The following is a 13,845-nucleotide window of genomic DNA, read 5'->3' on the forward strand; positions in this document are numbered from 1 at the left end:
CTCCGGTTATAAAAATATTTCCTCCATTAGGTTAATAACCAACCCCCTTATATTATTCTCTTATTTCTCCAATAGCCATATGTTAATAAAAAAAAGACACCACTCCAGGAATAGAGAATAATCACCTCTATTTCGGCAAATATAAAATATTTACCTCTATTTCCCCAATAACTCCATGTGGAACAAAACAAGGCTCCAAAAAATATATCTCCAAAAAGGAATATCAAAAAATGAAATCGCATCTCCAAAAAAATGTGCACTCAAGGCAACTAACTCACATACTCACAAATATTGCCCCATAATCTCCAAATATGTGTCTCCATTTGCAACAAAGATGGCTGCAAAATAATTGAACTAAACATAGCTCATATCACATTGGCAAATATCAAAAATGGCCAAAAATATATCTCCCATATATTATATCTCAAATATAATCAAAATAAATATACCTCCAATTATCTCTCCAAAATAATATATCTCAATTATATCTCAATTCTAACTCCAATTCTCCAAAGAATAACTCAATGTTATAGTCAAAAACTATAAAAACTCACTCCATTTAGCATAATTGCTAAAAAAGGGCAAAAACTCGGCAAATAAAACTGTCTAGAAAATTCTAGAAAAAATCACCAATGTGCCACAAGTCATTATAACAGAATTCCCAAACTCACAGTGTCTAAGGAAAGACTTCCCCATATGCACTACGACATAGCCATTAGAAAACTTAAACAAGTTTCCTATCTCTCACAAAGTTTTCCCAAATACAAAACTAATGTTGTGTGCAAGAAAACTCACAATTTCTGGAACACAAATATCCAGAGAAAAAATGTAGTGCCATTACGTATGCATTCAAAACGTACAAAAAATATTCTCCCATATATTTCTCTATAGCATCAAATAGCTAAAACACGAACACTTTCTCTTAAATGACTCTAAGTCATGAACTGAGACATTAAAAAAATATCCACACCAACTGGAGAGAAAAAATAAATTCAAATTCACCCATGGTAAAAAAACTTGTGTCAGCGATGGCTAATTTCCAAAAAAGGAGAAAAGAAAAATCAACGGCACTGTTAACTCTCTCCCGTAACTCACTAGATGTCAAGCAATTATCTGCTGAACACATAAAAAAAGAAAAAAAAACTAAAATGTGTTATTAGTTCCTCCCATAATCACAAAAGATTTCACCTCTCTTGACAGCATTAAAACGCCCTCGTATTAGTATATAAAAAATCAGTATCAGAAATATCATTATCACAAAATCACCAAAAAAATTGCTATCATCAAAATCATCAGTATCAGTACAAAAAATATCACCAATGTTAATGCTTGTCCATTCTCCAAAAATTCAGCACAAAATTCAGCAAATGTTCAGCAAGTTTCAACACAATTCACCAAGATTCAGTCAGATTCATCAAGATTCAGCAAAACTCATCCCCGTGAATCACTGAAATATTCTCCAAAGTTACAAAAACTCAACAAATAATTAACACAAGACTTCTCCCATTAATTCATTGTAATAATTCTCCTTGAATAATTATCTGTAATAATTATCAAATAATCTCCCATGAAATATCTCAAATCTCTCGCAAAACAATTCTCCCGTAATGATAATTATACTTAAGTAAACCTCCCGTGACACATCTCAAGTATAATAATTATTAAAAATAATAATAACTCTCCATAGCAATAATTCTCTTGCAATGATCTCAAGTAAGGGTGAAATTCAAAATAGCATACAACAGTAATGCTGAATCTTATGGTATACCACCATTTCCACATGCAACCCCATGACATAACACCATTGCCACACAACACAGATACAACACCAATCATCGGCATTTCAAAGTAATCTCTCCAACACAATAAAAAAAAATAATCTGTGTATCCCCCTTATATTTGTGTCTTTCAAGGCACAACGAAACATATAACACATCCCGTGCATGTTAACTACTTTTCCCCTCATTCACGGAAAAGAAAAATCTCTTTTTATTTCCTTTTCTCTTCATCCAAGGGAGAAAAAAAAAATCTCTTTTCTAAAAAAAAAAGACTCCACGGGCATTTCACTTCATCAACTATTCAAACAGCTGATGTCTTAGCATCCAATGTCAAGGCCAAATCCATCTCCAACACAAAGGAAAAAAAAAAGGAAAAGGGGGAGTTCACCCACACTGAAAAAAAAATTTCTCCCCCCCTGAGAACAACCCCTCAGTCGAGCGGCAGAACAGCCCGAGGCATACCAGCAGTATCCCCCATCTCCCCTTGAACAGTGTCTGAGGACCCCTACCCAAGGTATACACTAGTGCCCATCTCGCAATGCCCTCCCCTGCACTATCTCTCGAGGGAGGCTAGTGGTACCTTCCATGCGACTATCCCCCCAAGGGATGCCCGTACCCTCGCAATGCAAGGCGCCTCTCTGCAGAAATGTGCTGAGCCCGTAAAATTGTGGCCGCTCTGTGTCACTAAGCCAAATATGCTTATCTAAGCACAGTTCCCATGCATAGAAAAATACACTCATATGTTTTAAACAAAGACGAATGCATACGTCTATTATAAACACTTGCAAATAAAGAAAACACGTCACTATGGGGCAAAGACAAGAAAAATTGTTGACCTCTTGAACCAATCCCATAACCCTGAAATATTTAAACAAAAACCCACTCCTTCAAAACAATAGTTTAACACTCACCACTCCATAATGGGAACAAAAGGAACTCGAAATTCTTCGTAGAATACGTAAATCTCGTCGGCACAATACAAACGCGACCGGTGAGATGACCCCTAGCAACACTCACTCATGAACTAGACTGAGTTGCTTGTCTCACGACTCCCGCCCTGAAGAATCTCGGTACGAGCAAATTTGATGACCCTAATAGAAATTTTCTTTCCTCATCCCCCCATCCCACGGACGGATATTTTCTCTACCCTTTTTATCTTCTAACTGGCCAACCATCTCTACATTGGCGTTCCTAGGCATAAAAAAGAAAGAAGATTTTCTATATCCCCTCTTAACCGCTGACACCACTATAACATGGGGGGAAGAACCCCCAGTATTCATAAGGTAAGCGTGGACACGAAACGGAAGGCAGACCCCCACACCCTATTACACACACACAGCCTCTCTCTCTCTCTCTCTCTCTCTCTCTCTCTCTCCAAGGAATCACCCTCTCTCTCTCTCTCCCTCTCTCTCTCTCTCCACCTCTTTCTCTCCATTCTAACAGGTAATGAAAATGAGAGAGTTGCATCATAACATAACGTTTATTTACAAGAATAACTAAATCAATTAACTAAGTAATCCAGTCTTACAGACTAACTCAAAAAACAACTCATTGTCAAGTCACCCAAAAGTCCACACCCCTCCGGGAACTCTATCCCCCGGTATTCCCAGATCCGTCTGTTCAAAGATACAGAACACATCTCGGTAAGTACACACACAAGTTTAAAGACAAAGTTAATAAAATGGAACATCTTACAAGATATCAAACAAGCCATCCCTTTGGCTAAAGTAAAGGTAACACTTACCCATTCCCAACCGGAATATCACTCACTGATAAATAAAAACACTTTGGCATCTGCCATCATGGCTTCGCCTTCCTCCCCCGAATGTCTGTGCAAGTCTTCCCATAGACTTGGCTAGTGATACATTATGAATAGAAGAGGCGCACACGCACATACGAACACACAGTTCGATAGCGCCTCACGGTTCTAGCTGCATCTAGTTTCCCAAAGGCACTTGAGAAGAGTTCATAAACTGTCGTACATTGACTTCCTGAATTAAGCACTTTTATCTCACGCCATCCCCTAGAATCTCATTCATCAGCTACTCTCAGGTCGTTACCTCTGCACTGTTCTCCACATTCCATAGGTCACAGAGAATGCACGAACAATATATTATAACTCAAAAACCCTATGTCTTACATATATATATACATATATATTATATATATATGTAGATTTATATATAATAATATTATATATAGATTTATATATATATTAGATATATATTCTATATATATATATATAATTATATATATATTATATTAGATATATATATATATGTATATATATCTTATATATAATATATGTAGATTTGTATTATATTTAATAATATATGATATATGGCTATATATATCATATATATATATATCGATATATAGTATATATATATGTATATTTATATCTTAATATATATATGTAAAGATTTGGATAGATTTATATATGATATAATATATATATATAGCATATATATATAGATATATATAGAAGAGAGAAAATATATTTTAAAAATTTATATATATATGCAAATATAGATATATATATAAGATAATATATATATATATATAATATATATAAGATATATATATATTATGGAATAAATTATATATCTATATATATATATATAGTATAGTCTATATATATAAAGACAAAAGCCATAAAGAGATTATACAGGGCGGTAACTGACCACAACAAAATTTCGTTTTGGTAAACGGTAGAATCTTTTTTTTAAGGTAAACTTATTCACAAATAGTATAATAAACATACATATACAAAGAAAGCATCTGTAAGGTAACTAAATTATATTTAAGTCTGTGATTTTATCTTAAAGATCATTATTAAACAAGGGTCCAGATAATACAACCCAGAGCTAAGATTAAAGTTACAATTAAAAGTAATTTGCAATTACTGAACTGCTGTTCAAGTTTATTTTATGGTTGTTTTCACTTAAATGAATGAATATTTCATTGGATGTTTGCCCAGTTTTGACATAATACTATGGTGTTTAATTCTTACTTCAAAATCTTGCTAGTTTGGCCGATATAGAATGAGGGGCAATCCAAACATGGACTTTTATATATCATGCTGTTGCTTTCCTTTGGGCCATTTTTATTAGGATTCCTTTTAGTGTGTTATTATAAGAAAAAACGAGGTTGACCTTAAAAGATTTTAACAATGATTTTATGGTTTCAAAACAGCTAAAATAGGGCAAGTTAAGAATGTTCTTAGAAGTATCTTTCTTCGTTTTACTTGCACTATAAAATTTCTGTGGGCTTTGTTATAGCAGATATCTAATAATATGTAATGGATAACATAAATCTGTCCTTATTCCTCTAATGTATTCAATTTTTTTTTTATCCAAATACTGGGGACTGACAATGTGCAATGCTCGTAAATATATAGAAGAAAAAATATATATTTTGATATTAAGATGGTGGCCTGAATAAAAATGGACATAAGTTAAGTTGTTGGTTGGCATCCTATAGATAATGAATTTACATTGAAATGGTTCTCTATGCATTAAAACACCTAAGAAATGGAGGAAATAGTCTTTTTCTAATTCTAAATTAAATATGATTGATGGTACCTGGTTATTCAGATTTGAGAGTAAATCATCTACATCAATACCCGCAGGCAAAACGGCTAAAATATTGTCAACATATCAATACCACTTTAAAGGAACATAAATAATTTTAGGTAAATTGCGTTTTCAAAGAATTCCATGTACAAGTTTGAGAGGAGTGGTGGTAAAGGGTTGCCCATTGCTATTTCAAATATTTGTTGATAAAATTCACCAGTGAATATAAATAAACTTATAAAAACAAAAGCACAACCTAGTGAGTGAAATAATATAACTTACAGGCAGAGGTAATTCATTCGTTACCTCTACCTGTAAGTCATATTATTTCCAGGTATTGCTGTGCAGTTTGTCTCCTTTATCCTGGTATTGCTGTGGTGACTGTCCCTTTTATCCAGGCTTTAATGTGCTGTCTATCACCTTTACCCAGGTATTACTGCGTTGCCTGTCCTTTTCATCCAGTTATTATTGTGGTGACTGTCCTTTTTATCCAGATATTACTGTTCTTTTACCCAAGTATTACTGAGGTTACTAAAAAACATTTTCAATATATTTCTATGGTTTCAAATCCATGAAATAAAGTATAATAAACACGTAGAGTTTATTCAACACACAAGTTTCAAAGGGAAGGGGGATGAGGGAATGGGATGAGGGCGGGTTATGGGTATGATACCTCACCTACTATCTAAGTTGGGTCACATTATGGCCACATGCCAAAATTTTTCTAGATTGGTCAAGCGGTTCTGATTTCTATAGCACACCAACATACAAAAAAACAAACCAACATTCGCCACTTTTATATATATAATATATGAGTATACACACACACACACACATATATATATATATATATATATATATATATATATATATATATATATTATATATATATATATAGTATGTATGTCCATAGGTTCAAATTAGGTCACTTTATCCTCTTCAATAATTCGCCATGCTTAAAGTAATGGACCTTGCTGTCATAGTTCAGTTTGATCTAAATAAGCGACGAATTTTGTATCCAGTGAATATAAGATAACACTTTAAATCAAGTCAGAAGTGAAGAAGCATATATTCTCTGTCGACATAAAAATTTTCGCTGCCCTAATAAGGACGTCGCATGAGATCCCTACCAATATCATTAGGAGGAAAGAAAGTAGGTAATCCACCTTCTGTTATCTTTGATCACTATTTTTCCTCCTGTTATCTTTGATCACTAATTTTCCTTCTGTTATCTTTGATCACTATTTTTCTTCCTGTTATCTTTGATCACTAATTTTCCTTCTGTTATCTTTGATCACTATTTTCCCTCCTGTTATCTTTGATCACTATTTTTCCTCCTGCTATCTTTGATCACTAATTTTCCTCATGTTATCTTTGATCACTATTTTTCCTTATGTTATCTTTGATCACTATTTTTCCTCCTGTTATCATCTTTGGTCACTATTTTTCCTCCTGTTATTTTTTATCACTATTTTCCCTTCTGTTATCTTTGATCACTAATTTTCCTCCTGTTATCTATGATCACTATTTTTCCTCCTGTTATCTTTGATTACTATTTTTCCTCCTGTTATCTTTGATCACTAATTTTCCTTATGTTATCTTTGATCACTATTTTTCCTCCTGTTATCTTTGATCACTAATTTTCCTTATGTTATCTTTGATCACTATTTTTCCTCCTGTTGTTATTTTTTATTACTATTTTTCCTGCTGTTATCCTTGATCACTATTTTCCCTCTTGTTATCCTTGATCACTCTTTTTCCCGCTGTTATCCTTGATCACTATGTTTTCCTGCTGTTATCCTTGATCACTATTTTTCCTGCTGTTATCTTTGATCACTATTTTTCCTCCTTTTATTCTTGATCACTGCATGGCTGGAGGACTTAAAAACACTCGCCTTTGCTGTATCTATTAAAGTGTCAGTGCAACATGATTCAAATGTAGCCTTTTTAGGAATGAGTGAGGTTGCGACTTCTCTTTTTCTGTGATATTTTCAACTAAATAACATTAAAGACGTTGAAAGCAAATTGTATTCCAGTCTACTATTTTTTTTCTGGATAAACAAACTGGCCCTATTTCGTGTTTAATTAACGATAGAAAAACATTTATTCTGCATTGTCTCAGTTTGAAGGTATTCCTTGAATGGAAGTCATCTGGATCTTTTCATTTTTACTGAAAACATCTCACGAAAATCATTAAGTCTTCTTCCTGAGAGATTGATGACTCAAGTGGGTTAACCGGAATTCCGGTGCAACGGATCCTGAAGTTTTTCAAATATGTAAGAAATTTCAGCTTGTTTTCCCCTCGTGTGACGCTTCGCAACGTTTCCATGGAAATGCCGAATGGAAACGTTTTTTTTTTTTTTTTTTTTTTTTTTTACTCAGGATGTTAGATAACACCCATTGTTTTTATAAAGTGATGTTTCCTTGACTGACGTATTTTGACGCCTCAAGTTTTTACTAGATGTAGGAATGATGTGGAGCAGGATAATAAGATTAACAAGAATGTTAACTAACCCCTTTTTTCGTTATCGTTTTCCTGTTATCGGTAAGTAACTGCTTGATGTTGGACGAGTTAGACTGCCATTTTGTTTAGTTATAATATGAAAATCTTTGGCTTTTTTATGTTTTATTATTATCATCATCATCGAGTTCATAGGAATTTTATTTTTCATATTTTGCCTCCTCTGATATCCAGGCACAGCGCCTCATCTCAGCAGACTTGTAAAGCTGGCGGTTCAGAATATATAGTATGCAGATCTTTTAAGTGACCACACGTCAGAGCCCACTGAAATAAAACGAGTAAGAGTCAGCATATTGAGTAGCCATTATCATCACTTTGTACGTATAGGCCAAAATAATAATAATAATAATAATAATAATAATAATAATAATAATAATAATAATAATAATAATAATAATAATAATAATAATAATAATAATAATGCCGAATACCAACTCAATAAAAGAGGCAACAGAATCAACCATCTGATGTTCATGGACGACATCAAGCTGTATGGTAAGAGCATCAAGGAAATAGATACCCTAATCCAGACTGTAAGGATTGTATCTGGGGACATCAGGATGGAGTTTGGAATAGAAAAATGCGCCTTAGTCAACATACAAAAAGGCAAAGTAACGAGAACTGAAGGGATAAAGCTACCAGATGGGAGCAACATCAAACACATAGATGAGACAGGATACAAATACCTGGGAATAATGGAAGGAGGAGATATAAAACACCAAGAGATGAAGGACACGATCAGGAAAGAATATATGCAGAGACTCAAGGCGATACTCAAGTCAAAACTCAACGCCGGAAATATGATAAAAGCCATAAACACATGGGCAGTGCCAGTAATCAGATACAGCGCAGGAATAGTGGAATGGACGAAGGCAGAACTCCGCAGCATAGATCAGAAAACCAGGAAACATATGACAATACACAAAGCACTACACCCAAGAGCAAATACGGACAGACTATACATAACACGAAAGGAAGGAGGGAGAGGACTACTAAGTATAGAGGACTGCGTCAACATCGAAAACAGAGCACTGGGGCAATATCTGAAAACCAGTGAAGACGAGTGGCAAAGAGGCCATGGAAGAAGGACTAATAAAAGTAGACGAAGACCCAGAAATATACAGAGACAGGAGAAAGACAGACAGAACAGAGGACTGGCACAACAAACCAATGCACGGACAATACATGAGACAGACTATAGAACTAGCCAGCGATGACACATGGCAATGGCTACAGAGGGGAGAGCTAAAGAAGGAAACTGAAGGAATGATAACAGCGGCACAAGATCAGGCCCTAAGAACTAGATATGTTCAAAGAACGATAGACAGAAATAACATCTCTCCCATATGTAGGAAGTGCAATACGAAAAATGAAACCATAAACCACATAGCAAGCGAATGCCCGGCACTTGTACAGAACCAGTACAAAAAGAGGCATGATTCAGTGGCAAAAGCCCTCCACTGGAGCCTGTGCAAGAAACATCAGGTACCTTGCAGTAATAAGTGGTACGAGCACCAACCTGAAGGAGTGATAGAAAACGATCAGGCAAAAATCCTCTGGGACTATGGTATCAGGACGGATAGGGTGATACGTGCAAACAGACCAGACGTGACGTTGATTGACAAAGTCAAGAAGAAAGTATCACTCATTGATGTCGCAATACCATGGGACACCAGAGTTGAAGAGAAAGAGAGGGAAAAAATGGATAAGTATCAAGATCTGAAAATAGAAATAAGAAGGATATGGGATATGCCAGTGGAAATCGTACCCATAATCATAGGAGCACTAGGCACGATCCCAAGATCTCTGAAAAGGAATCTAGAAAAACTAGAGGCTGAAGTAGCTCCAGGACTCATGCAGAAGAGTGTGATCCTAGAAACGGCACACATAGTAAGAAAAGTGATGGACTCCTAAGGAGGCAGGATGCAACCCGGAACCCCACACTATAAATACCACCCAGTCGAATTGGAGGACTGTGATAGAGCAAAAAAAAAAAAAAATAATAATAATAATAATAATAGGAACTCAACGAGAAATACAAAGTACAAGAGAGGGGACTAAACAACACAATAGAAGATGTAAAACAGAGGCTTAAGGCCAAAGCACATAAGATCCAACGGTACATGAACAGGAATAAGGGATACCAACAGAACAAACTATTCGGAACCAACCAGAAAAGACTATACAGCCAACTAAGAGGGGATGACAAATAAAGATTCACAGAGATCACGACAGACACAGTCAGACACCAACTAAAGAAAATGCCAAACTTGAAAGCCCCAGGTCCCGATGAAGTCCATGGATACTGGCTCAAAAACTTCAAGGCCCTACACCCACGAATAGCAGAACAACTCCGGTATTGTATCTCAAATCACCATGCACCCAAATGGATGACCACAGGAAGAACATCCTTAGTACAAAAAGACAAGAGTAAGGGAAATATAGCCAGTAACTACAGGCCTATCACCTGCCTACCAATAATGTGGAAGTTACTAACAGGTATCATCAGTGAAAGGCTATACAACTACCTAGAGGAGACAAACACCATCCCCCACCAACAGAAAGGCTGCAGAAGGAAGTGTAGGGGCACAAAAGACCAGCTCCTCATAGACAAAATGGTAATGAAGAACAGTAGGAGAAGGAAAACCAACCTAAGCATGGCATGGATAGACTATAAGAAAGCCTTCGACATGATACCACACACATGGCTAATAGAATGCCTGAAAATATATGGGGCAGAGGAAAACACCATCAGCTTCCTCAAAAATACAATGCGCAACTGGAATACAATACTTACAAGCTCTGGAATAAGACTAGCAGAGGTTAATATCAGGAGAGGGATCTTCCAGGGCGACTCACTGTCCCCACTACTCTTCGTAGTAGCCATGATTCCCATGACAAAAGTACTACAGAAGATGGATGCCGGGTACCAACTCAAGAAAAGAGGCAACAGAATCAACCATCTGATGTTCATGGACGACATCAAGCTGTATGGTAAGAGCATCAAGGAAATAGATACCCTAATCCAGACTGTAAGGATTGTATCTGGGGACATCAGAATGGAGTTTGGAATAGAAAAATGCGCCTTAGTCAACATACAAAAATGCAAAGTAACGGGAGAACTGAAGGGATAAAGCTACCATGGGAGCAACATCAAACACATAGATGAGACAGGATACAAATACCTGAGAATAATGGAAGGAGGAGATATAAAACACCAAGAGATGAAGGACATGATCAGGAAAGAATATATGCAGAGACTCAAGGCGATACTCAAGTCAAAACTCAACGCCGGAAACATGATAAAAGCCATAAACACATGGGCAGTGCCAGTAATCAGATACAGCGCAGGAATAGTGGAATGGACGAAGGCAGAACTCCGCAGCATAGATCAGAAAACCAGGAAACATATGACAATACACAAAGCACTACACCCAAGAGCAAATACGGACAGACTATACATAACACGAAAGGCAACTAGGGATAAGGACTAAGTATAGAGGACTGCGTCAACATCGAGAACAGAGCACTGGGGGCAATATCTGAAAACCAGTGAAGACGAGTGCTAAAGAGTTCATGGGAAGAAGGACTAATAAAAGTAGATGAAGACCCAGAAATATACAGAGACAGGAGAAAGACAGACAGAACAGAGGACTGGCACAACAAACCAATGCACGGACAATACATGAGACAGACTATAGAACTAGCCAGCGATGACACATGGCAATGGCTACAGAGGGGAGGGCTAAAGAAGGAAACTGAAGGAATGATAAGCAGCCGGCAAACAAGATCAGGCCCTAAGAACCAGATATGTTCAAAGAACGATAGACGGAAATAACATCTCTCCCATATGTAGGAAGCGCAATACAAAAAATGAAACCATAAACCACATAGCAAGTGAATGCCCGGCACTTGCACAGAACCAGTACAAAAAGAGGCATGATTCAGTGGCAAAAGCCCTCCACTGGAGCCTGTGCAAGAAACATCAGGTACCTTGCACTAATAAGTGGTACGAGCACCAACCTGAAGGAGTGATAGAAAACGATCAGGCGAAGATCCTCTGGGACTATGGTATCAGGACGGATAGGGTGATACGTGCAAACAGACCAGACGTGACGTTGATTGACAACGTCAATTAAGAAAGTATCACTCATTTGATGTCGCAATACCATGGGACACCAGAGTTGGAAGCGAGCAAAGAGAGGGAAAAAATGGATAAGCATCAAGATCTGAAAATAGAAATAAGAAGGATATGGGATATGCCAGTGGAAATCGTACCCATAATCATAGGAGCACTAGGCACGATCCCAAGATCCCTGAAAAGGAATCTAGAAAAACTAGAGGCTGAAGTAACTCCAGGTCTCATGCAGAAGAGTGTGATCCTAGAAACGGCACACATAGTAAGAAAAGTGATGGACTCCTAAGGAGGCAGGATGCAACCCGGAACCCCACACTATAAATACCACCCAGTCGAATTGGAGGACTGTGATAGAGCAAAAAAAAAAAAAAAAAAGAAAAATAATAATAATAATAATATAATAATCTTGCAATGGGGAAACAAATCTATAGTTAAGTACCCATACATATCTGTGAACTCGTTTGTCCAATAATAATACTAATGATAATAAACCTGTTCCTCTAGAAGCGAATTTGAGAAACCCAGATGTAAATAAATCCTGAATTGATCTTCTCGATGAAGACGCTGCTATCGGATACTGGGGACGTTCACTTTCACAAAAGAAAAACCACCATTATTTTCTGAACGTTGATTTGCTTCGATAATTTTTCCTTTGGCCGATTCCTTTCATTCTCTGGTGGTTCGTGATCCAGAGATTGTATCTGTGATTGCTGAAAGGGGACAGACGATGTCGAAACAACTTATTTCCATTTCTTTATCCCATTTTTTTTTTATTAATTTCTTCTCTTTTCGAATATTAGACAACTAAGAATTATACCGAATTTTGCAGAAACCTTCAAGTGGAATATCTCTAATTTTGCGATATACTTTGTTAAATATTTATCTTTTACGAGTTTCGATTAATTCTGAATTAATATCTACTGCCTAAAATGAAAGAAAACAAAGCAACTTATTAAAACTTTCTGAACAACTGTATTATCGCTCTCCTGTTAATAATTTCCATTAAAGCTGACATAAAAATGTCAGCGTTCCTTTAGCTTTGAGGCAAAATTCTGAATTGAGATCATAAATTCAAAATCAGTGTTTCCATTTCCTCAAATAACCTTGGAAATCTGTTTTAATCCCCATTGGTAGTAAATTGGTCTCAGGTTCCCAATTCATGGGGCAGATATTGAGAAAAAAGGTCTATATAATCTTCGCTCCTTTCCCTTTCTGTCTCAGGAGCCTTTCAAAGTCTTCTGTTTCCCGCAGTTTAGTTCTGTCATTCATCATTCATACATTCCTCATTCCTTGGTCTCCTGAAGCAGCATCCTGCTTTCCAATTCATCATTTCTCCCTCAGATGACTTTTTCATCTTCCTGTTCCCTTCCGTTTTGGTCCATTTCTCCTCAGTCCTCATAAATGAGGCGATGGGTTTAGGTGTCGGGGAAGCGAAAATCTAAAAAGAGGGGACAATTTTTTACGAGCATTCGCTAGTCGGTACATCCAGTGAGTGTTACGAACTTTGGAATCGGGCTAAAGCACCTTCATTGAGCTTTCGTTTTCAGAGTAAACTCCGGCGATCAAACTGACTACCAGGACATTGTCAAAGAAACAATTGTGCATGTGGTTTTTGCACCTGTCCTAGTTTCGCTTAATTTCATATATCTATTCGTTTGTTTAGACATTTGACACACAAGAGCATTATTGCTTTGTTTATGAATACTAGCAACTGGTTTTTTTATAGGAAGAAATTAAATTTGTTCAAATTTACACCCTTGGAACTCAGATATCATGCTTTTAACATAAATCTTTCTCCCCCCCCCCCCCCCTTAAAATTTTTGTTTCTTCCCA

This window comes from Macrobrachium nipponense, chromosome 3, assembly GCF_015104395.2.
Source record: "Macrobrachium nipponense isolate FS-2020 chromosome 3, ASM1510439v2, whole genome shotgun sequence".
In the NCBI taxonomy this organism is placed as follows: domain Eukaryota; kingdom Metazoa; phylum Arthropoda; class Malacostraca; order Decapoda; family Palaemonidae; genus Macrobrachium; species Macrobrachium nipponense.